The sequence below is a fragment of the Littorina saxatilis genome, linkage group LG7, assembly GCF_037325665.1.
Source record: "Littorina saxatilis isolate snail1 linkage group LG7, US_GU_Lsax_2.0, whole genome shotgun sequence".
Classification (NCBI taxonomy): Eukaryota; Metazoa; Mollusca; class Gastropoda; order Littorinimorpha; family Littorinidae; genus Littorina; species Littorina saxatilis.
Genome location: NC_090251.1, coordinates 4,807,041 through 4,830,787, shown reverse-complemented (window position 1 = coordinate 4,830,787; position 23,747 = coordinate 4,807,041). Strand labels below are relative to the sequence as shown.

Below are 23,747 nucleotides of genomic sequence, written 5' to 3'. Positions count from 1 at the left end.
CTGTTTCCTGGTGAGCTGTCATTGTATGTTTTATCAGCGAACCATGTGCTTCTTCTGATCGGTCAAACGCAGTATTGCCTTGTTTTCCAGCGAACTGTCATTATGTTTTATTGGTACAGCGTGTGCTTTTTCTGTCAACTGTCAGTGTTAGATATATATGGATCTCTCTGAATTCATCCGTCTCCTTCCTGCCTCCCCTGGCGATCCATGTGAATGACTGTCAAAAATGTCCTGCGAAACCAAAACCCTAACCCTCCCAATCCGTCACATGTCCCTCCACCCCCCCCCCCTCTCCCGCCTTCCTATCTCCCATCTCCCACCCACGCCCACACCATCTAGCGAAAAGTGCGTATCATTGATGGCCGCAGAGGACTGGGTGGCCGAGTGGTAACGCACTTGCGCTCGGAAGCGAGAGGTTGCGAGTTCGACCCTGGGTCAGGGCGTTAGCAATTTTCTCCTCCCTTTCCTAACCTAGGTGGTGGGTTCAAGTGCTAGTCTTTCGGATGAGACGAAAAACCGAGGTTCCTTCGTGTACACTACATGTGGGGTGTGCACGTTAAAGATCCCACGATTGACAAAAGGGTTTTTCCTGGCAAAATTGTATAGGCATAGATGAAAATGTCCACCAAAATACCCGTGTGACTTGGAATGATAGGCCGTGAAAAGTAGGATATGCGCCGAAATGGCTGCGATCTGCTGGCCGATGTGAATGCGTGATGTAATTTTTAAACAAATTCCATCTCACACGGCATAAATAAATCCCTGCGCCTTGAATATGTGCGCGATATAAATTGCATACAATAAAAATAAAGAAATAGAAAAATAAATCCCTGCGCTTAGAACTGTACCCACGGAATACGCGCGATATAAGCCTCATATTGAGTGATTGATTGATATTTATTGTCCTTGTCTATCGGACACGAAGAAGGGAAGCTACAATCGCCCCAGGCCATATATATATACTCTTTGTTTCCTGAGCCTGGACCATTGAGACGATTACCTCATAGATCTGTTCATTCTTCAGTTTGTCGGTGTCAAAAGTTATACCCCCATTCCACACAACCGTTCTTTGTCCCGTTCCCGTACCAACAAGGAATGCCGCTGCCACAACCGAATGGAACGCTGCGCAAACGGCCGTTTTTTGGCATCTTTCAGCAGCGTCTGACCATAGTGGCAGCCGTCCTTGGTCGGTAATGGCCCGAACGGGACCTAGAACGGATGTATGGAATGCGGGTATGACAACTCAGTGTGTGTTTTAAGCTCCTTTAACGATCCAAGCGTTCCGTTACCGATGGGTTGAGGTTCTATTACCGTTCATTCTGATCGGGAGGGGAACGGCTAAAAATTTGAACATGCAGCCCAAACTCAGCCGTCCCTACTGACCCTACCGTTCAAAGCAGTTCCGTTAACGATCAGTTACGCCGTTCATTGCGGTTCTGTCCCGATCCCTCCCGTGCCCGCACCGTTCCTTGGTCGGTACGGGAACGGGACCTAGAACGGTTGTGTGGAAAGGGGGTATAAGACTCGACCACTTGGCTTATGGTGGAGACAGCTGGAAGATCTCTGGATATAATTGAAGAGGAGTAGTCTTCCTTTTAGAAAATGTGTACTCTGCCTTGCAGATTACAAATTTGTGCTGTCGGGGCTGAGTAAAGGGAGTGGAGGGTAAGGGGGTGGGGGGGGGGGGGGGGGGGAGCGAGGGGTAAAAGAGACGAAAGAGAAAACTGGACAGGGAAAAGTCACTGCCTGAAGTATTCAATAAAGCCACATAAAAAAAGAAGAAATTACCACATATGCAGGTTTTCAATTCATATTTTTGCAAAGTATCTGCACAAGCATGTGTGCCTCTGTGAGTATGTTCGTGGCTGCTTTCATGGGGTGCCTGTATCCTCAGGAATTTAAGGATTTCTTTTATCTCTCTTTTTCTGACACCGTTGATTTAACATCATTTTTACATGACAGTTTTTTTTCCTTTCAGTTATAAGTTGTAGTAGTTTGACCATATTGTTTTAGGACAAGTGCTCGTTCACCAGTAGCAAAGACTCACTCAGTCCGTCAGTGTGCCTGAGTGTGTGTGACGGGGGGGGGGGGGGTGTCTCTCCCGTGACCGGCCACCTGCAATGTACGGACAGGTTTGCACTGGGCCAAGGGTGTCCGTTCATGAGAGGGACTGCTGTAACAGCAAAACTAGTGTGAAACATAAGTAATCAATTTATCCACTTGACTATATTTACAACAGGGACCTATCACTCTTCTTTGCATGTTTTTATGCCTACGGATTTTCAAATACTCTGCAACACATGTAACCCAAATTCAACATGTGCCCGTACAATACCGCTTCTTTTATGAAAACATTGCTTCGGCCGTGTTGATTTTAATCAACCAATTTTCTTGTTTAGAACTGTACTCTGTTACGAACGTCTTACTAAATTTGTGTCAGCCTTTTCCCATCGGCCATCCTTGGGATTTCTCTACCCGTTTGCAGTCACGTTTCTAAATTAGCCCCCCGCCCCCCCCCCCCCCCCCCCACCCCGCCTCTCCCGTCATATCCTGTGAACCATGTATATTCGTTTTATACACTGTTACGTGCGTCTACCGACATTTTTGTCACAGCCCTTTTCCCTTCGGTAATCCGTTTGTATTAGTTCTCCAAGCTTTTGCATGCACATTTCTGAATATGGTCTAACCCCCCCCCTCCCCCCACTTCCTCTCCAGTGAATCATGTATATCATTTTTCTACACTATCACATTCGTCTTTTTATATTGTCAGTCTCATACCCGCCAGCGTGTAGTATTTTTCTGTTATATTCTATGCCTTAATGATTATTTCAACCTCGCCTCTCCACCCCTCCTCTTCCTCTGATGAACAAGTCTTTACTGGTATAAAAACGCCCACCTACATTACAAACCTCCCCTCTGGCGAACCATAACTTTGCATTAGTATGTTACACTGTCACAAACGTCTTTCTAATTTTACTCCGCCGCCACCCCCCCCCCCCCCCCCTCTGCTCACCCCCTCCTCACCCCCACCCTATCTGCCTTCGTCCACTCTCCCCGCGGTCCCGGAATGATACATCGGTTGTAGAGACGTTAAAGAAACATAACCAATAAGCACTCTACTCAGTACACCACCCCCACCTCCCCTGCTCTGTGTCGTGGGGCCGGATTCATGGACACGCTGTAGTAACACCAACAGTCGGACTTGCACCACTTCGCCACCCGACTGCAATTGTCCTAACACGGTGCTGGGGGAGGACAGCACTGCAATCAGGCACCTCCCCGTGCGAAGAGGCACTGTCGATCGACTGAAATCTTTTCCATGACTAAAACCCGATTTCGTCGGATTACTGCAATTCACTTCTTCGATCGTAGATGGCCGACTGTGTTGCTGGCCCATGAAAGCGGCCCCTGGTGTATGGGTGCGTGGGGTGATGTCATGGCGAGGACCACACCTGTTGCACAGTGGAGTAGCTAGCTGCACGGGCCAAGCGTTCAATACACTTATCTGGGTCACGTCATTTCGCAATACACACAGTATTGTAATTATGACATGCCAGGCTGCCTCTCGTTTTGATACTACCTCCCCTCCCACCGACTCTCACCCCCTCCATGCCTGTTTCTCAAAAATCTTAAAAAAAAAAAAGAAGAAAAGTGCAATAGCCTACCCCCACCCCCCCCCCCCACCCTCTATGCCCCCCCCCACCCTTTAACAAACACATTTTTCTTTTCTTCATTTTGTTGTTGTTGGAATGTGGCAGTGCCACCCCCCCCCCCCCCTCCCATTCCATCCCTCTTCAAGTCATATTTCGCGAACCTTTGTTTTTCTATTTTGAATAAAGTCAATGCCCCCCCCCCCTCCCCCATAACCCCCCCCCCCTGACCCCGATACAATATTTTTCTTTATTTTTTAGTTGTTATTGAAAAAGGACAGTGCCCTTCACAGAAACCCAACCCCATTATATTGCTACATGGTATTGCTACCTGTAGGCGTTAGAATGCGCTGAATAGCAGTCTGCTGTAATACTGTTGCGCAATTTTAAAAGTGGGACAGCAGTAGCATAATTAACATTGGGAAGGGAGGGGGCGCCAACATTATTATTTGCTTTGCATACACACATACATACACTAATCAAGTATTATGTCCAGAGATGTAGCTTGAACCTGGGATAGCTGTTCAGGCCGTCTGTGAATTAAATCAACTGCTCAATATAATAATTTTCTATGCACAACATTGTTACGTTACTGTACCGATTTGAAAACAACGAAACGTTTGATGGATAATGGTCCGTGAATTCGATCGCCGGCTTCGTCGAGGGTTTTATACGTTCCCCGGAGTCAGCCTCTGTGCAGACTGTCGATATGACCTCTAGCTCTGTTAACCCTCATGCACTTTTACGGGGGTAAAAGATCCAAGGCTCAGAGACTAAGTCTTGGGGAGTCTTCTTCTTCTTCGTCGTTCGCTTGTCTTGGGGAGTTAAAACACGAACACACATGATGCAGAAAAAGGGGGGGGGGGGGGGGCGGTAGCTCAGTTGGCAGAGCACTGGACTTGTGATCTGAAGGTCGCAGGTTCGAATTCGGACCGGGACGGACACGGGTCAACTTTATGTGAAGACCCAGAGACGGAAGCCATATCCCACCCCCGTGTCACCACAATGGCACGTAAAAGATTTTGGTCATTCTACCATAAGTGCAGATGGCTGATACCACCTAAACACGCATACACTTGTGTATCTCGTCAAAAACCGAGAGGGCTTAAAACTCGAATCATATAACCCATATCGTGTCCTTAAGAGGTGAAATATTTAGCCTGTAGGACAGTAAGTATTCTCTCTTTCCTTTGCAGGAAAGGGTAAACACGTAAACATTCAGTGGCGCAACATTGTCGGTGCCTGCTATCTTCCGAGGCGAAAGTCCAAATTATCTGAGGACGAAGTACACTAAACTATAGTAAATACTGTTGGTCATCTCAGACAGCATCTGCTAGGGATATATTTTCTGTTGAAGATTGCTAAAATTGAGGTTCTGTCAAATCCTCTTTGCATTTAGCAGCTGCACAGACTTGCAGGAAAGCACTTTCAAATCTATCCGTGAATGATGTCACCGTAATTGTTTTTAGGGATGAACTTCTTGTCCAAGAGTACTTCAAAAGGGTAAATGCATTCACATAACCCAGAAGTCTATTATACTAGAAGTAGTATTCCATTCACTTGTGCATAACCATAATTATTTGATCGTATGGGAGCAAAATGTTAAAGATATCAATTTTTCTGGAGACAGCTTTTTGCGGGAGGTGCCCATCTCCTCTCCCTCGCTCCCTTCCCCCCCCCCTCGCCGGTCCTGAACATGCAGGTACCCATTTCCAACTCGGTGGATAGGAGAGCTTTCGGAAAAATCGTGTATTTGTATTCGCCTCGAGTCGGGGTCGATCCCTGATCGCCAGCGTGAGAAGCGAGCAGTCTTAACCACTAAGCCACTCCGGCTCTTGGAGAGTAACTTTAAGGGGAAAGGTCAAGGTCAAGGTATTCCCATAACCATCTGGTCGTAGGGGAGAGAGATGCTAGAGATCTTAACTTTTCTGGGGCCAGCTTTATGAGGGCGGTGCCCATCTCCTCTCCCGCGCTGCCCTTGTCTTCCCCTGCTCTTTCGGAGTCTCAGGCGAGAGCAAATCCCATTGCATGCTGGGATGGCAAATTGTACCAAACACAAGGTCTTCAGAAGAGTAAATTGCCGATTGCGTTCAAGTTTTCCCTCGTAAGCTCTTATCTCTTTGATATTTCTCTGGTTTTTGTCCCACGATAGCCACTGCTCTTTGTGTACGGTACACAGCAGAGTGTTTGGTACAACGGAGCGCCCCCTGCTGCCAAAAATGTGACTAGCCGCGCATGCGCACTCGAAACTCCGAAGGGTGTATAGGGCCAGGTACCCATTTCCAGCTGGGTGGATTGGAGAGCGCACGGAAAAATCGGGTATTTGTGTTCGCCTCGAGTAGGGGTCGATCCCCGACCGCCAGCGTGAGAAGCGAGCAGTCTTAACCACTAAGTCACTCCGGCTCGCTTAGGGTACTTTACTGTGCCCTTCACCTATATGACTGATCTACATTTCACGTGGCTTCGTTAAACCTCATTATCATTATACTCACATCACGAAGCTAATGAACCGTGAATTGTTCAGCTGCCGAGCTTGGATTCAAATCTCTTTACGCTAATGCTGAAGACGTTTTGAGAGGTATGTGATTCACTGAGTCATAATACGAGAGCGCGCGGGCGTCACATATTGTTATCTTCACATGCAGGAGCAATCAAAATCGTCAATACGGAACTCGTGTCAGAAGTTTTGTTTGCTTTGGTGTTTGGTATTTCTGATATTTTATTTTCGATATCGATTGATTTTATGCAATACATATGGAGAGGGGGAGGGAGAGTGGGGGGATAAAAGAGAGAGAGAGAGAGAGAGAGAGAGAGAGAGAGAGAGAGAGAGAGAGTGGGAAGAGAGAGGGATGGATGGAGGGAGGGAGGGAGGGGGGGGAGGGAGGGAGAGAGAGAGAGTGAGTGAGTGAGAGAGAGAGAGTGAGAGAGAGAGAGAGAGAGAGTGAGAGAGAGAGAGAGAGTGAGAGAGAGAGAGAGAGAGAGAGAGAGAGAGAGAGAGAGAGAGAGAGAGAGAGAGAGAGAGAGAGATTCAAACACAACAGGTATATTGATTACCTACACTTACCTTCGAAGCTTAGACATGAACATAAAATTGGTATGGATTGCGTCAAGTCTGGCTGATGGGGACTGGACTGACGGGTCTCTGTGACTGACATCTATGTCACAAAAATCGGTTAACAGGCTTAACCCTACCCCCCTCCCTCCCTGCCCCCCCCCCCTCCCCCCAAGAACTCCCAATTCCGCCTGTTCGAGCTCTTAAATGCAGATTCCTGAAGCAGCCGCTGTACACAATGATACCTGTTACACATATATGCTACCAACCCCCCGCGGGTTAGGGGGAGTCCCATATTGGTTGGGACGAGAAAGAATTTACCCGATGCTCCCCAGCATGTCGTAAGAGACGACTAACGGATTCTGTTTCTCCTTTTACCCCTGTTAAGTGTTTCTTGTATAGAATATAGTCCATTTTTGTACAGATTTTAGTCAAGCAGTATGTAAGAAATGTTAAGTCCTTTGTACTGGAAACTTGCATTCTCCCAGTAAGGTAATATATTGTACTACGTTGCAAGCCCCTGGAGCAAATATTTTTGATTAGTGCTTTTGTGAACAAGAAACAATTGACAAGTGGCTCTATCCCATCTCCCCCCTTCCCCCGTCGCGATATAACCTTCGTGGTTGAAAACGACGTAAAATACCAAATAAAGAATCTGTTACCATTTCTACTGGCTTCCTACGACGTTTGAACATTAATGACTTTGGAAAACTTGCAGTACGGTAGTTACTTTGCTACATATTGTTCAAGTTTGATATTGACGGAATTATTGTTCATGTCATAGGGGATATGGCTCAGCTCATTTCTTATCTGGGGCGGGGATATAGCTCAGTTGGTAGCGCGCTGGATTTGTATTCAGTTGGCCGCTGTCAGCGTGAGTTCGATCCCAGGTTCGGCGGAAATTTATTTCACAGAGTCAACTTTGTGTGCAGACTCTCTTCGGTGTCCGAACCTCCCCCCGTGTACACTGCATTGGGTGTGCACGTTAAAGATCCCACGATTGACAAAAGGGTCTTTCCTGGCAAAATTGCTTAGGCACAGTTAATAATTGTCTACCTATACCCGTGTGACTTGGAATAATAGGCCGTGAAAGGTAAATATGCGCCGAAATGGCTGCAATCTACTGGCCGTATAAAATTTCATCTCACACGGCATCACTGCAGAGCGCCTAGAACTGTACCCACGGAATATGCGCGATATAAGACTCATATTGATTGATTGATCTTGCCCTCTTTGTCTTTGTCTGAACAGGGTCACACGAAATAACAGAAACCAACTTTTGAAAGGTTATATTTTCAACAGAAGCTTGTTTGAACACATCTTTTCTTAACTTGAAAAAATAGTGACCTTTTGGTAAAAAAGGACCCCGCCCCCACGAAAAAAGAACTCTCTTGAAGTCAAATAAAGGATTTGCTCAGTTGGACTTTTTCGGTCTTTGTTTGAGATTTATGTAATTCATTGAAATTAGAGACAAAGATCCCCCAGAAAAAAAGAAATAAAGAAATAAATACCTTGAAATAAATATAAAACATGCATACATCCACAAGCAAACTAATGTTCACACATTTAAGTCATCAAACATAGAAACAAACAAACCAGCAAACAAACTAACCAAATCAATACACAGCAAAGCAAACCAAAGAATACAACAACAACAAAGTAAAATAACGAAATGATTGCCATATTCGATTTTACCTGTCAGAATGCACCGTATGTCTTTGACATTCACGTAGAAAGAATACAATTAAAGGAACGAGCAACCCCCACCCCCCCCCCAATCCCCCCCTCTCCCATCACCCCTAACAAAATTGAAGATAAAATGTTTCAAGAGGCAAAAATCAATTTCGCCTGTCAAATGTACCGTGTGTCTTGGACATTTTATGTTCAAACGTATTGCGTGACCTTGCTCTTAAAGTGATACTATTGATCTGGCTGTTTGGAGGGAGTTTATGTCCCATTTGACAAATGTAGAGAATGTCGGGAATCCTCTGTACCTTGATCGTGACGTACACAGCACGAGTTGATGGAAAACGCACCACCAGTATGAACATTAATTAAATCAAAGTGAGGGAATACGCTTCAGGGCGCCGCCTCTCTCGGGTGCCAAGAAGCGCCGCCTGGCGGAAAGACGGGGGCGCCATCTATTGCGCGCCCCCTTTTGAAATGTTAAACAGGCACAGAAACAAGGGTAGTAACTCTGTGGAGATAATGCAAACTAATCATCGCAAAGAGAGCTCTTTCTCTAGATATCCTACGACATTGGAATAAGCTTTTAAAACACTTCCTTTTGCAAACCATTGCAGTCCTACTATGCGGTAGCGTTATTCGTAACGCAGAATATTATGATATATCTATGGACGCGATCTGAGAGCCTATTTTCTCTGGTATTTTCCCTTAAAAAAAACACCCAGTATAGCCTGATGAAAAGCAAATAGGCACCTTCCTTATCTTGTGAACCAAACCCCAACATCATCAGATTATCTGTCCAGGCAGTAACTGTGAATATCTGCGTCTGTCCACTCGGACACATACCAGCTTGGGTACTTCTGGTGCAGACTGGCAATGTTTCGTCGAATTTATTTTACAGTTGTTATAGTTGTGAGTTACAATATCATCCTTTTGAGAAATCACGTAGGGTGTTGAGTGTTGGTATGTGTCCTAATGGAAAGATGCTCTTATCCCTGAGAAAACAAACACCAAATCTGTAATGGCCGGCGTATGCTCTTATCCCTGAGAAAACAAACACCAAATCTGTAATGGCCGGCGTATGCTCTTATCCCTGAGAAAACAAACACCAAATCTGTAATGGCCGGCGTATGCTCTTATCCCTGAGAAAACAAACACCAAATCTGTAATGGCCGGCGTATGCTCTTATCCCTGAGAAAACAAACACCAAATCTGTAATGGCCGGCGTATGCTCTTATCCCTGGGAAAACAAACACCAAATCTGTAATGGCCGGCGTATGCTCTTATCCCTGAGAAAACAAACACCAAATCTGTAATGGCCGGCGTATGCTCTTATCCCTGGGAAAACAAACACCAAATTAATCTGTAATGGCCGGCGTATGCTCTTATCCCTGAGAAAACAAACACCAAATCTGTAATGGCCGGCGTATGCTCTTATCTCTGAGAAAACAAACACCAAATCTGTAATGACCGGCGTATGCTCTTATCCCTGAGAAAACAAACACCAAATCTGTAATGGCCGGCGTATGCTCTTATCTCTGAGAAAACAAACACCAAATCTGTAATGGCCGGCGTATGCTCTTATCTCTGAGAAAACAAACACCAAATCTGTAATGGCCGGCGTATGCTCTTATCTCTGAGAAAACAAACACCAAATCTGTAATGGCCGGCGTATGCTCTTATCTCTGAGAAAACAAACACCAAATCTGTAATGACCGGCGTATGCTCTTATCCCTGAGAAAACAAACACTAAATCTGTAATGGCCGGCGTATGCTCTTATCCCTGAGAAAACAAACACCAAATCTGTAATGGCCGGCGTATGCTCTTATCCCTGGGAAAACAAACACCAAATCTGTAATGGCCGGCGTATGCTCTTATCCATGAGAAAACAAACACCAAATCTGTAATGGCCGGCGTATGCTCTTATCTCTGAGAAAACAAACACCAAATCTGTAATGGCCGGCGTATGCTCTTATCTCTGAGAAAACAAACACCAAATCTGTAATGGCCGGCGTATGCTCTTATCTCTGAGAAAACAAACACCAAATCTGTAATGGCCGGCGTATGCTCTTATCCCTGAGAAAACAAACACCAAATCTGTAATGGCCGGCGTATGCTCTTATCCCTGAGAAAACAAACACCAAATCTGTAATGGCCGGCGTATGCTCTTTTACAGTGGAAGCAAGGTGTACTTCTTGAACGACAGTCCGGGATGTCCCCCCCCCCCCCCCCCCCCGGGCAAGATTTTTAACTTCCGAAAGTTAGTTAGTTAGTTAGTTGTTGCTTTTCGGGTCCAGCGGACCATATAGGCCAAATCAGGACCCCACTTCCGAAAGGAGATGAATATTTTTTTTTTAAAGATTTGAATAAAAATAAAAATTGAAAAGACATGAGCAGTGTGTTTTTATGTGTCATTCGTCGCGCCTCAGCTGGTAGCGTATTCAAACAGCTCCAGCCGTTCAACCAATTCTGTGCCATCCCACATTATTATTTTTGTGTGCGTAGGTTGTGGTAAAGAATGCGAGAAACAAGGCCGTTATTTGAAGCGAGGGGAATTCGGATGTCGGCGTATTGATTTGGTGTTAAGGGGAAATGACTCTTCCAGCTGACACTGGGACTGTGATGTATGTTACACCATGTTTGTACACACGTGGTGCAGTAAACATTGATCAAATACTGGCCTACTACCCAAACAACCAAACTCTCCACCTCCCCCCTCCATCCGCCTCTTGTCCCTCCCCCCCTCTCACCCCCCCCCTTCTTCTTCTGCCCTCTGCTGTTTTTCTCTTTTCGCTTTCTTTCTGATTGTTTTTGTTGTTGATAAGTATTTTAGTCAGTCATGCGACCGTAAGCACTCAGACACATGATTTCTTCCTCTCTGACTTGACCACAGTACAAGCTAACTCTCCCACCATCTTGCACAGAGAACAAATCATGATAATCATGTCGCTTTGAACACGATTACAATTAAAACAGCATCCTATTTTGCGTCTTTGAGGACACGAAATCGGACATACGACTATAGTACGTGGCAAATGCAACAACACACCACTCACAAGCATGAATTTGGACTTCACATGCTCGTTAGTTTGATATATATAGAGACTGTTTTCTTGGGAAGGTAATATCAAGTGTAATTGTCCCTCCTATTCCTGCCACCATTATTTCACTCGCAAAATCATAGTGGTCTGATCGTTGTGAATCAGTTTTGAAAGGAATACAGAGCAAAAAATGCAAAACACTCGTATAACGTCTTCAGATCTTTTAGTTGTGGCCAAAAATCGTGACGCAAGATCATTAGGCGCGAGTGTGTATTGCCCATCAGTGTAGCAAACTGTAACAAGAACAAGAACAAGAATTTAATCCGCCATATAGCATAACAGCCATTGGTATTTGTCCTGGTGTGGAAACGCTCATACATCCATGCACTCCTTGCAGCTACGATACAAGCATATAACAAAAGGCAAAAAGGCGAGCAAACTTGTAACGTCCTTGGTCGGACACGGACATATCAATTAAGACTTCACTGTCTTAATAGCGGTATCATTTAACACTAAGTTGTTCCAAAGCTCAAAATAACATGCTAATTGGGCGAATATTAAGTAGAGGTGTAAGCACCAGACTCGACTGATCGAGTCATTGAGTAAAGTGGAGATTAGCAAAAACAGCAACAAATGTGAAAACACGACCTTTCGCTTTCTGCCATTTCTACAGAGTTCGGAACAGGCACCAAACCCGGAGTCACGAACTGAAAACTCTGCTGAACAATCCCTCTCAATGCTGTCAATGCGCATGCGCCAATCTTGGACTTAAAAAATGCGACCATTTGACCGAACAAACCATGGGTTAGGGTTAGGGTTCGGGTTAGGGTTAGGATTAGGGTAAGGGTTAGGGTTAGGGTTAGGTTGTTCACGACCGCATTGAGAGGGATTGTTCAGGCAGAGTTTTCAGTTCGTGACACCGGTTTTCTACCATGGCTCAACAGTGGAACATACATTTTTTTCGGAGAGGGCCGAGCTGTTAATAGACGATTGTTATAATTAACTCCGTCAGGTTTGTATGGTTTGTAAAAGAGTGAATGCCCTTGCTTTACCTCGGACAAACAATGTCACACTTGCTCCTGTCCAAGTGTTTCTGACACACCCCTCGCTAGAGATTGGCCCCTCCAGTATTTGTCTGAGTAAAAAGCAAGGGCATTCACTCTTTTGCAACCCATGATAACACGACAGAGTTATTTTCGGAAGTCGTCTATTAGGTCTTCAGAAAAACTACTTCATTTCAAGCCCCCTCCCCCCCCCCACACGCGCAGTGTGTCACCAGGTGTAATCACTTGACATTCTGTATGTCACTATGATTATTCAACTCGCTGTGGACACCCGTCGTTTGCACGTGTAAAATATGCGCTGCTAAAGAATGTGACCAACCTAGCAAGCGGAGAAGCCTTTCCGACGAGCGGAATTGCTTAATTTGGTAAGAGACTAAATGAAGCTAGCATTGATATCAAAGATTCAACAAATATTGTATTTCCAGAATTATAATGGTCCAATCGTCTCGACTTAATTTCGAGAGAAAAATACGAAAAGAAGACGAACGCTTATGATTTAAAGAGGAACATCGAAGTAAAAGAGGGTCGACCTTGAATGAACTACTTCCCTGAGGGTTGACAACAAGTTCAGTGGCAGTGGTCTCATTTTAGGACATAATTATTGTTAGAACCCTTTCAGTGTCTGTGATGGCCTTTCATGAGGTGTGTGGCGATCGTGATCCTCACGGTGTGTCACGGGTCATTGACTTCATGGAGATTATTGTGGTTGTACTCCTGATCGTTCCGTTCCTCTTAGTTGGTTCAGGGAGGAGGGGGGGGGGGGGGAGGGTGGTGTGCTTTGACGCTTGATTTTAATGGGCGGGGAATGGAAGGATTAAGGATGAAGGTGATCCTACAAACAGACCGACAGACAGAGACACACGAATACACTGACGCTGGTACCCATGCATGCTGAGGTCTATTTCTGACTATCCGGGGCACGGGGTTTGAGAAGATATTGGGCAAATAATCATGTGCAGAATTCTGTACAGCGAACGCTGCCTGAACCCCCTCCTATTCTGCTATTATGACCTTGAAAGCTTCATTCAAAGCCTGAATCTCTCACGGCTGAGCATACTGTATTTTCAAGATAGAGAGAGAGATTGGAAGAAATAAACGCCTCGGCGGAGATTCGAACTCAGCATCGTACCCCAGATAGTCATACATAGACGACAGCTTTAAGGTTGCAGGCACGATGTCGACACGGACGGACGGACGCTCGCACCCACACACGCACGTTCACGCATGCACGCACACCGTCGGGGCACTCGCACACACACACACACACACACACACACACACACACACACACACACACACACACACACACACACACACACACACACACACAGACACACACAGACCCCCCACACCCACACCCACAAAACCACACCCACACGCACAGACCAATACAAACACATATGATATACAAACGAGGTGCAAACAAAAACACACTGAATTATAACAATAGAAATATATCCTGTGTAACAGCTTGCTACACAACGATACTACAGGATATCACTGAGATAACAGCTTGCTACACAACGATACTACAGGATATCACTGAGATAACAACTTGAAGTGAAACAATTTCAAAACTAAAACATTGAAACCTGCTGTCTTTCTGCTGTTATATTTCTATATCTGATTCTGCGGGGTGGCTGACTGTCCTTTGTGTGATTATTATTTTAATGAAGCGATAAATAGAGAATACTACATGGCTTGCTGTGTCGTACCAGATTTACACGAGTTGTTTTTTTAAATATTGAACTGCAAGCGAAAGCGAGCTGTTCACTATTTGAAAAAGCAACGAGTGTACTTACGTGTATTTTACTGAAAATGTCTTGCAGACGAGGCAGCTAAATTGAAGACGCTTGTTTTGGAACCTCGATCTCTTCTAAAGCCTCGTGCAATCTATTACGTCAAAGCAAAGAAACGTCACTCTGAAAGTGTGGCGTGACGTGTTAGTTCTAAAGATTCATCGAGGGTAATTAGCGAGCGCAATTTTTGTTTCTATAATGACGTTTGTCTCGGTGACTTTGGCATCATTAGCAGTGGAAAAACAGGTCCCTGCCAGACTTGCATGACATGACCTCATTTACATGATATACACACGTGTGATTTGAACGATTATTATCTCACGGGTGTCTCTCTCACGTATGTAGGATAATAATATTTCTTGTTTTTTTTTATTGTTGTTGCCTGTGTTGCTTGGGGAAGTAGCCTAGAAAAGTGAAGGGGGAGGGGGGGGATCCCTCCTTCGCAGGCACCATTGCGTCACGAATAGCAAGTAAAACCTTTCATTCTCTAAATCCAAAAACAAAGAGACTGCCAACGTTCCAAAATTCAGAATCAAAATTCAAGAAAGGTAGGTTGTTGGAACGTTTGTTTTGTCAATAAGAAACGTTCCAACAGCCTACCTTTCTTGTTTTTTCTTTCATTCTCCAGCGAATGGACTTGAGCGGAATTGAACTGAATTTTCCAGCTATAGCTCCGACACTCTTTCCTGTAGCTTAGGCAGCCAGCAACCCTGCCGTTTGTAATTAACACGTCAAGAGACACCTAGGGCCCAGTGTGTACCTGGCAATAGGGACTGTATTCACCCCTCAATAGATCTTGCTTTTTAAAGGTAACTGCCGAGGTCGCATTTCTCCAAGTATTGACGTGTGGAACCACATTTTGGGGTTTGGGACGGGTGGGTGTCAACGTTCCATGTCTCACCTGTTGACGGGTGGGTGTCAACGTTCCATGTCTCACCTGTTGACGAGTGGAATGATTGTTTTTCTCTCGCGGAATAGAATGACTTTTTGATAGGGGTGGGGCTCATAGAATGACTTTTTGATAGGGGTGGGGCTCATAGAATGACTTTTTGATAGGGGTGGGGCTCATAGAATGACTTTTTGATAGGGGTGGGGCTCATAGAATGACTTTTTGATAGGGGTGGGGCTCATAGAAGGACTTTTTGATAGGGGTGGGGCTCATAGAAGGACTTTTTGATAGGGGTGGGGCTCATAGAAGGACTTTTTGATAGAGGTGGGGCTCATAGAAGGACTTTTTGATAGAGGTGGGGCTCATAGAAGGACTTTTTGATAGAGGTGGGGCTCATAGAAGGACTTTTTGATAGAGGTGGGGCTCATAGAATGACTTTTTGATAGGGGTGGGGCTCATAGAATGACTTTTTGATAGAGGTGGGGCTCATATAATGACTTTTTGATAGGGGTGGGGCTCATAGAATGACTTTTTGATAGGGGTGGGGCTCATAGAATGACTTTTTGATAGGGGTGGGGCTCATAGAATGACTTTTTGATAGGGGTGGGGCTCATATAATGACTTTTTGATAGGGGTGGGGCTCATAGAATGACTTTTTGATAGGGGTGGGGCTCATAGAATGACTTTTTGATAGGGGTGGGGCTCATATAATGACTTTTTGATAGGGGTGGGGCTCATAGAATGACGTTTTGATAGAGGTGGGGCTCATATAATGACTTTTTGATAGGGGTGGGGCTCATAGAATGACTTTTTGATAGGGGTGGGGCTCATAGAATGACTTTTTGATAGGGGTGGGGCTCATAGAATGACTTTTTGATAGGGGTGGGGCTCATATAATGACTTTTTGATAGGGGTGGGGCTCATAGAATGACTTTTTGATAGGGGTGGGGCTCATAGAATGACTTTTTGATAGGGGTGGGGCTCATATAATGACTTTTTGATAGGGGTGGGGCTCATAGAATGACTTTTTGATAGGGGTGGGGCTCATAGAATGACTTTTTGATAGGGGTGGGGCTCATATAATGACTTTTTGATAGGGGTGGGGCTCATAGAATGACTTTTTGATAGGGGTGGGGCTCATAGAATGACTTTTTGATAGGGGTGGGGCTCATATAATGACTTTTTGATAGGGGTGGGGCTCATAGAATGACTTTTTGATAGGGGCGGGGCTCATAGAATGACTTTTTGATAGGGGTGGGGCTCATAGAATGACTTTTTGATAGGGGTGGGGCTCATATAATGACTTTTTGATAGGGGTGGGGCTCATATAATGACTTTTTGATAGGGGTGGGGCTCATAGAATGACTTTTTGATAGGGGCGGGGCTCATAGAATGACTTTTTGATAGGGGTGGGGCTCATAGAATGACTTTTTGATAGGGGTGGGGCTCATATAATGACTTTTTGATAGGGGTGGGGCTCATAGAATGACTTTTTGATAGGGGCGGGGCTCATAGAATGACTTTTTGATAGGGGTGGGGCTCATAGAATGACTTTTTGATAGGGGTGGGGCTCATATAATGACTTTTTGATAGGGGTGGGGCTCATAGAATGACTTTTTGATAGGGGTGGGGCTCATAGAATGACTTTTTGATAGGGGTGGGGCTCATAGAATGACTTTTTGATAGGGGTGGGGCTCATATAATGACTTTTTGATAGGGGTGGGGCTCATAGAATGACTTTTTGATAGGGGCGGGGCTCATAGAATGACTTTTTGATAGGGGTGGGGCTCATAGAATGACTTTTTGATAGGGGTGGGGCTCATATAATGACTTTTTGATAGGGGTGGGGCTCATATAATGACTTTTTGATAGGGGTGGGGCTCATAGAATGACTTTTTGATAGGGGCGGGGCTCATAGAATGACTTTTTGATAGGGGTGGGGCTCATAGAATGACTTTTTGATAGGGGTGGGGCTCATATAATGACTTTTTGATAGGGGTGGGGCTCATAGAATGACTTTTTGATAGGGGCGGGGCTCATAGAATGACTTTTTGATAGGGGTGGGGCTCATAGAATGACTTTTTGATAGGGGTGGGGCTCATATAATGACTTTTTGATAGGGGTGGGGCTCATAGAATGACTTTTTGATAGGGGCGGGGCTCATAGAATGACTTTTTGATAGGGGTGGGGCTCATAGAATGACTTTTTGATAGGGGTGGGGCTCATATAATGACTTTTTGATAGGGGTGGGGCTCATAGAATGACTTTTTGATAGGGGCGGGGCTCATAGAATGACTTTTTGATAGGGGTGGGGCTCATAGAATGACTTTTTGATAGGGGTGGGGCTCATATAATGACTTTTTGATAGGGGTGGGGCTCATAGAATGACTTTTTGATAGGGGTGGGGCTCATAGAATGACTTTTTGATAGGGGCGGGGCTCATAGAATGACTTTTTGATAGGGGTGGGGCTCATAGAATGACTTTTTGATAGGGGTGGGGCTCATATAATGACTTTTTGATAGGGGTGGGGCTCATAGAATGACTTTTTGATAGGGGCGGGGCTCATAGAATGACTTTTTGATAGGGGCGGGGCTCATAGAATGACTTTTTGATAGGGGTGGGGCTCATAGAATGACTTTTTGATAGGGGTGGGGCTCATATAATGACTTTTTGATAGGGGTGGGGCTCATAGAATGACTTTTTGATAGGGGCGGGGCTCATAGAATGACTTTTTGATAGGGGTGGGGCTCATAGAATGACTTTTTGATAGGGGTGGGGCTCATATAATGACTTTTTGATAGGGGTGGGGCTCATAGAATGACTTTTTGATAGGGGTGGGGCTCATAGAATGACTTTTTGATAGGGGTGGGGCTCATAGAATGACTTTTTGATAGGGGTGGGGCTCATAGAATGACTTTTTGATAGGGGTGGGGCTCATAGAATGACTTTTTGATAGGGGTGGGGCTCATATAATGACTTTTTGATAGGGGTGGGGCTCATAGAATGACTTTTTGATAGGGGTGGGGCTCATATAATGACTTTTTGATAGGGGTGGGGCTCATAGAATGACTTTTTGATAGGGGTGGGGCTCATAGAATGACTTTTTGATAGGGGTGGGGCTCATATAATGACTTTTTGATAGGGGTGGGGCTCATAGAATGACTTTTTGATAGGGGCGGGGCTCATAGAATGACTTTTTGATAGGGGTGGGGCTCATAGAATGACTTTTTGATAGGGGTGGGGCTCATATAATGACTTTTTGATAGGGGTGGGGCTCATATAATGACTTTTTGATAGGGGTGGGGCTCATAGAATGACTTTTTGATAGGGGCGGGGCTCATAGAATGACTTTTTGATAGGGGTGGGGCTCATAGAATGACTTTTTGATAGGGGTGGGGCTCATATAATGACTTTTTGATAGGGGTGGGGCTCATAGAATGACTTTTTGATAGGGGCGGGGCTCATAGAATGACTTTTTGATAGGGGTGGGGCTCATAGAATGACTTTTTGATAGGGGTGGGGCTCATATAATGACTTTTTGATAGGGGTGGGGCTCATAGAATGACTTTTTGATAGGGGCGGGGCTCATAGAATGACTTTTTGATAGGGGTGGGGCTCATAGAATGACTTTTTGATAGGGGTGGGGCTCATATAATGACTTTTTGATAGGGGTGGGGCTCATAGAATGACTTTTTGATAGGGGCGGGGCTCATAGAATGACTTTTTGATAGGGGTGGGGCTCATAGAATGACTTTTTGATAGGGGTGGGGCTCATATAATGACTTTTTGATAGGGGTGGGGCTCATAGAATGACTTTTTGATAGGGGTGGGGCTCATAGAATGACTTTTTGATAGGGGCGGGGCTCATAGAATGACTTTTTGATAGGGGTGGGGCTCATAGAATGACTTTTTGATAGGGGTGGGGCTCATATAATGACTTTTTGATAGGGGTGGGGCTCATAGAATGACTTTTTGATAGGGGCGGGGCTCATAGAATGACTTTTTGATAGGGGCGGGGCTCATAGAATGACTTTTTGATAGGGGTGGGGCTCATAGAATGACTTTTTGATAGGGGTGGGGCTCATAGAATGACTTTTTGATAGGGGCGGGGCTCATAGAATGACTTTTTGATAGAGGTGGGGCTGACTGTTGAGTTTCTGTCTCTATATGACTAAGTGCCAAAAGGTGCGCACGAAAAGCGGACAAAGGGGCTAAAAAATAAAAGTTGACAAACACGACTGATATTGTGATTTTTGTTAAGACAACAGATGCTGGAACCCAATTACGAAAAGAAAAGATAAATTTACCCAAATGATTTTACAAATAACGATAATTTTGTTCGTTATATCATTCAAAACGGCACTGAGTCATAGCATTAAGGTTATCTCGCACGTTTTTAAAGCTAGGGCTTTGAAACTTGGCACACAACCAAAGTATAATGACCTCCAGGTATGGTGCACATCACACTAAACAACATTGAATTTCAAGGTCACAGCGAGGTTAAATTTCCTTTGCAAACTGGAAAATTGTCGTTGTCACGTCTTACATGTTTTAATACTAGATCAGTTAGACTTTACATACTTCACATACTTTCAGCATTTTTATAAAACCTCATTAAAAGTGACCTGCTTGTTAATCTTTGTCAAAGTTCAAGGTCACAGCGGGGTCACATCTGGTCCAAATGTGGAATATTTTCAATTTATTCAGCGCGTTTATAGCACGAGCTTTGAAAATACACACAGTTCTAGTGTATAATGTTCACACACGATTAAAGTCTGGTTGAAAAAGTCAAGGTCACAGCAGGGTCGCGTTGAGGTCAAACATATACATTTTTCAATGAGGTTTTCTCATATGTTTTTGAAGCTAGGGCCTTGAAACTTGGCACACTACGCAAGTTAAATTAAACCTCATCAAATTCCAAGGTCACAGTAAGGTTAAAGATCCTTTAAGGATATTTTCTAAAAAAGGTGACCGCCTGGTTAATGTTTGTCAAATTTCAAGGTCACAGCAGTGCCATCTGGCTTAAACTTTGAAAAATTGTCAATTTCTTCAACTAGTTTTATAGTGTTTGAAGTCATTCACACATGATGAAAGTCTGGTTGATAAAATCAAACGTCAAGGTCGCAGCGGGGTCGCATTGAAGTCAGACACATACAATTGTCATTTTCACGAACGCCTTTTAAGCAACACCTTTGAAACTTCACACATTCCAAAGTTTTGATGTTGTTTGGTTATAATCAAAGTGTGGTCAATTTCCATGATTGAGAGCATTCAGAGGGGTCAAGTTGAGGTCACACAAAAGAGATTAAATTGTCGACACAACAGATGAGACTGGCTACCACTGTTTATTTTAATACACTTTTATGCAAATTTTAAATTGTGTTCAACCATATACACCAAACTCACCCAAACTCCTGAAACATCCAAGAAAAGGAAAAATGTGTCCAAGCAAGGAAAAACGCCATTTCTTCAAAGGCTGGAATAACTACAGAGGCAGCCGCGTCATTACACACAATGCAATTACGTCATACATCATACATTTCTATGAGTCATGTTGAATGGAATGGTGGCATGTGCCTCTATTCTAGCTAACAACAAAGCTGAAAAAATGAATATTATCTGTTTGTTTTGTTTGTTTTACCCGTACGAGACCTTTCTGTGACCTTGACATGTGACAAGGATCTACCTTAACTTCTTTAAGTCGGAGTTGAGAGTTGTGTGATGTTTGAAGGCTCTCCCTTTAAAAAAAACTGAGATAATGATGCATTTTCGTGTTTTTGATTTGCCCATGTGACCTTGAGATTCGACAAAGGTCAACAAGACTTTAACCGTGTATGGAGGCTATTAAGCCCAAAAATGTGAACTTTCAAGGTTCTTGCTTTGAAAAACTCTGAGAAAAAGGTTATGTTTTTTTTTTACCCACACGAGACCCTGCTATGACCTTCACATTTCTCAAGGATCAACCTTGAATTCTCCATGTTGAACAATCATTAAGCAAAAGCGTTGTTTGAAGTTTGAAGGTTCTAGCTTCAAAAATCTCTGAAAAAATATGTTTCATCCGTTTTCTGAACCACATGTGACCCAGCCGTGACCTTGAAATCTGACAAGGGTCAACAAGACTTTTACCATGCATGGGGGCGATTAAACCCCAAATGTGTGTGAAGTTTCAAGGTTTCAACTTAAAAAACGTCTGAGAAAAATATACATTTTCCTTTTTGGACAATGTGTTGCACGCAAGACAACACGACAAACGCTCGTGTTATCATTCTTTTACTTTAAGGTCGACTTGCGTGCCCGCTCTTTCGCTAATCTCAATTAAAATTCATCTTAGAAGTTCGGTTTTATTACGCTTTTAATTAAGAAGATTAAACTAAGACAACAAATAGTTAGTTTTACCCATTAAACTCGATAAGGTAGTGACATTTTATGTTGAACGCAAGAAGGTGTCGCACGCAAGATCTGAAAAGATGTTGACGACATAATTTCAACACTTGATAGCGCAATCGTGGTTCGTGATTTCTTCACAAATTTTGAACACAGAATGTGTCACGTGGTTCCGTAAATGAAGTAGATCTTTGTACATGTAAATTTTGTTTTTAAAAGAAAATAACCGTTAATTACCGAACATTTTGTCGCACGCAAGATATGACGAAATTTTCAAATCGTTTTCAAAAATGCTGTTCAAAAGTTCTGCAGTCTTTGCTGGATTACTTGAAAGACAGCAGTTTGATACACCGTTATCGCTTGACGTGTCGACATCAATTCCAGAGTTTTTGAAAAAGAAATTTAGTAAATATCTGCGATTGAAAAATGTATGCCGTGATGACGAATCATCTTGCGTGCGACACCTTAAAATTCGGTTATCGAAAAAAAAAAATTCTCTCGAGATTTAGATTTGACGTTTGGTCTCGTCTGTAAAGCGATGTTTCAGGCATTCAATCAAACTAAATGCAATTCATTTGTGCTTCTTGTTATTTTTCTGTGGCATATTCAAAACACGAGGTATCACGATGTCCTTTTTCAGATGGCCGGTTTTGGCGTTATTTTTGACTTTAAACAAAGATAACTTCAAAACCGTTCAAGTCAGACACACGAAATTATGTCCACTATCTCTTCGCACATTCATCCACACACACACCAATTTTCAGCAGACACACGTTTTTAGAAACATTTTTATTGTAAAACAAAGTCGTCTTCTGTTCTGTGAGCACCTTTTGGCACTTAGTCATATCTATTCCTGTATGCAGTGGCGTTTTGGTGGAGTTGAGGTTAAATGCTTAATTTGTGTCCCTATGTATTCCCGTGTGACTTTATCTGAGCGCGTGGTTGGGGTTCACTGCTAACTTTCTGTGTCTATTTATTCATGCGTTAATCGACGTTAGAGTGAGAGTATGGGGGGGGGGGGGGGTGGTCGACTGCCAGCATACCTATTGCTGAGCAGAACGACAACGGGATGGTGTGTGTGTGTGTGTGTGTGTGTGTGTGTGTGTGTGTGTGTGTGTGTGGGGGTCACTGCCAACTTTCTGTCTCATATCTATTCCTGTGGGTGATGACTTCTGGATAGAGATTACGGCAACTGACAACATCGTATGACTATTATAGACAATTATATATTGTGACTATAAATATAGATCCCTGACCGTGTCTCTATCTACTGGTGTGTGGAATAGTGAGTGGCGGGAGTTACTGGAAAGGGGGAGGGGGGGGGGGGCTAGAAAAAAAGAGTAATGTAAATGTAATGCTACATGTATGTCAACGAAAGGTGTGGTGAGCTGGGAGGGACAGTGGGGTAGGGGGGGGGGGGGCGGTAGGGGGTAGGGTGGATAAGGAGAAGATAATATGTTAGTGGAGGATAATCACCGATAGACACAACGCCACACCAGCTGTGGCACACCCCCCAACCCCCCCCCCCCCCCTTTCTCCTACCTTACCTGTCCTTACCTGGCCAATACTTATCCGGATGTTTCTTTTCCTTCCCCTCCCTTCTCTCACCTACCTTTCGTTACCTGTCCCCCCACTATCCCTTACCTACCTGGCTTTACCTGTCCGCTGCGAGTCCCGGTGTGTCGATAGATCCCCCCTGCACTGTTGTCGATCTTACCCTGTCACGCATGTGGCGACGTCGACACAAACCCGTACGTGACTGTGTTTTGGGAAGTGTTCTTCAACTAGTGCTGTACGTGTGTCTTTTGGACGAAATCTGCCCAAAACAGTGTGTTTTTTCCGGAATGTGCACGTGTTGAAACAGCTGGTCATAGTGTTATGATTAACTGTTTTAAGAAGACAGTGTTCGGGAGACTTTGTGATAAGTATGATATGTTGTGCGTTTCCTTCGTTTCCGTTTTATAAGTGATTGTTTTTGTGCTTCGGCTACACCGTCTTGAAGGAACGGAAAACACGGAATGTGGAAGTGTTGAAACAGCTGTTCACCGTGTGACGATTAACTGTTTTGAGAAGAACGTGTTGTTTGGTACATACAGTGATAAAGTGTGATTTGCTGTGCCTGTGTGTGAATCTAAGTTTGTTTGTTTGTTTGTTTGCTTAACGCCCAGCCGACCACGAAG

General features: G+C 44.2%; 1 protein-coding gene across 6 annotated transcripts in view; it reads left to right on the top strand.

Moving 5' to 3' along the window:
* The window catches only part of LOC138970517 (ras and EF-hand domain-containing protein homolog), a 107,712-nt gene that overhangs the window by 30,254 nt on the left and 53,711 nt on the right, over positions 1 to 23,747 (top strand). Inside the window, exon 1 of one of the 6 annotated variants that reach the window (XM_070342975.1) lies at positions 23,260 to 23,492. The exons of the other annotated variants lie outside the window; for them this stretch is intronic. The gene's annotated coding sequence lies outside the window, so the exon portion shown is untranslated. Of the gene's footprint in view, positions 1 to 23,259; positions 23,493 to 23,747 lie in introns of those variants that run through there. 6 annotated transcript variants of the gene reach the window in all.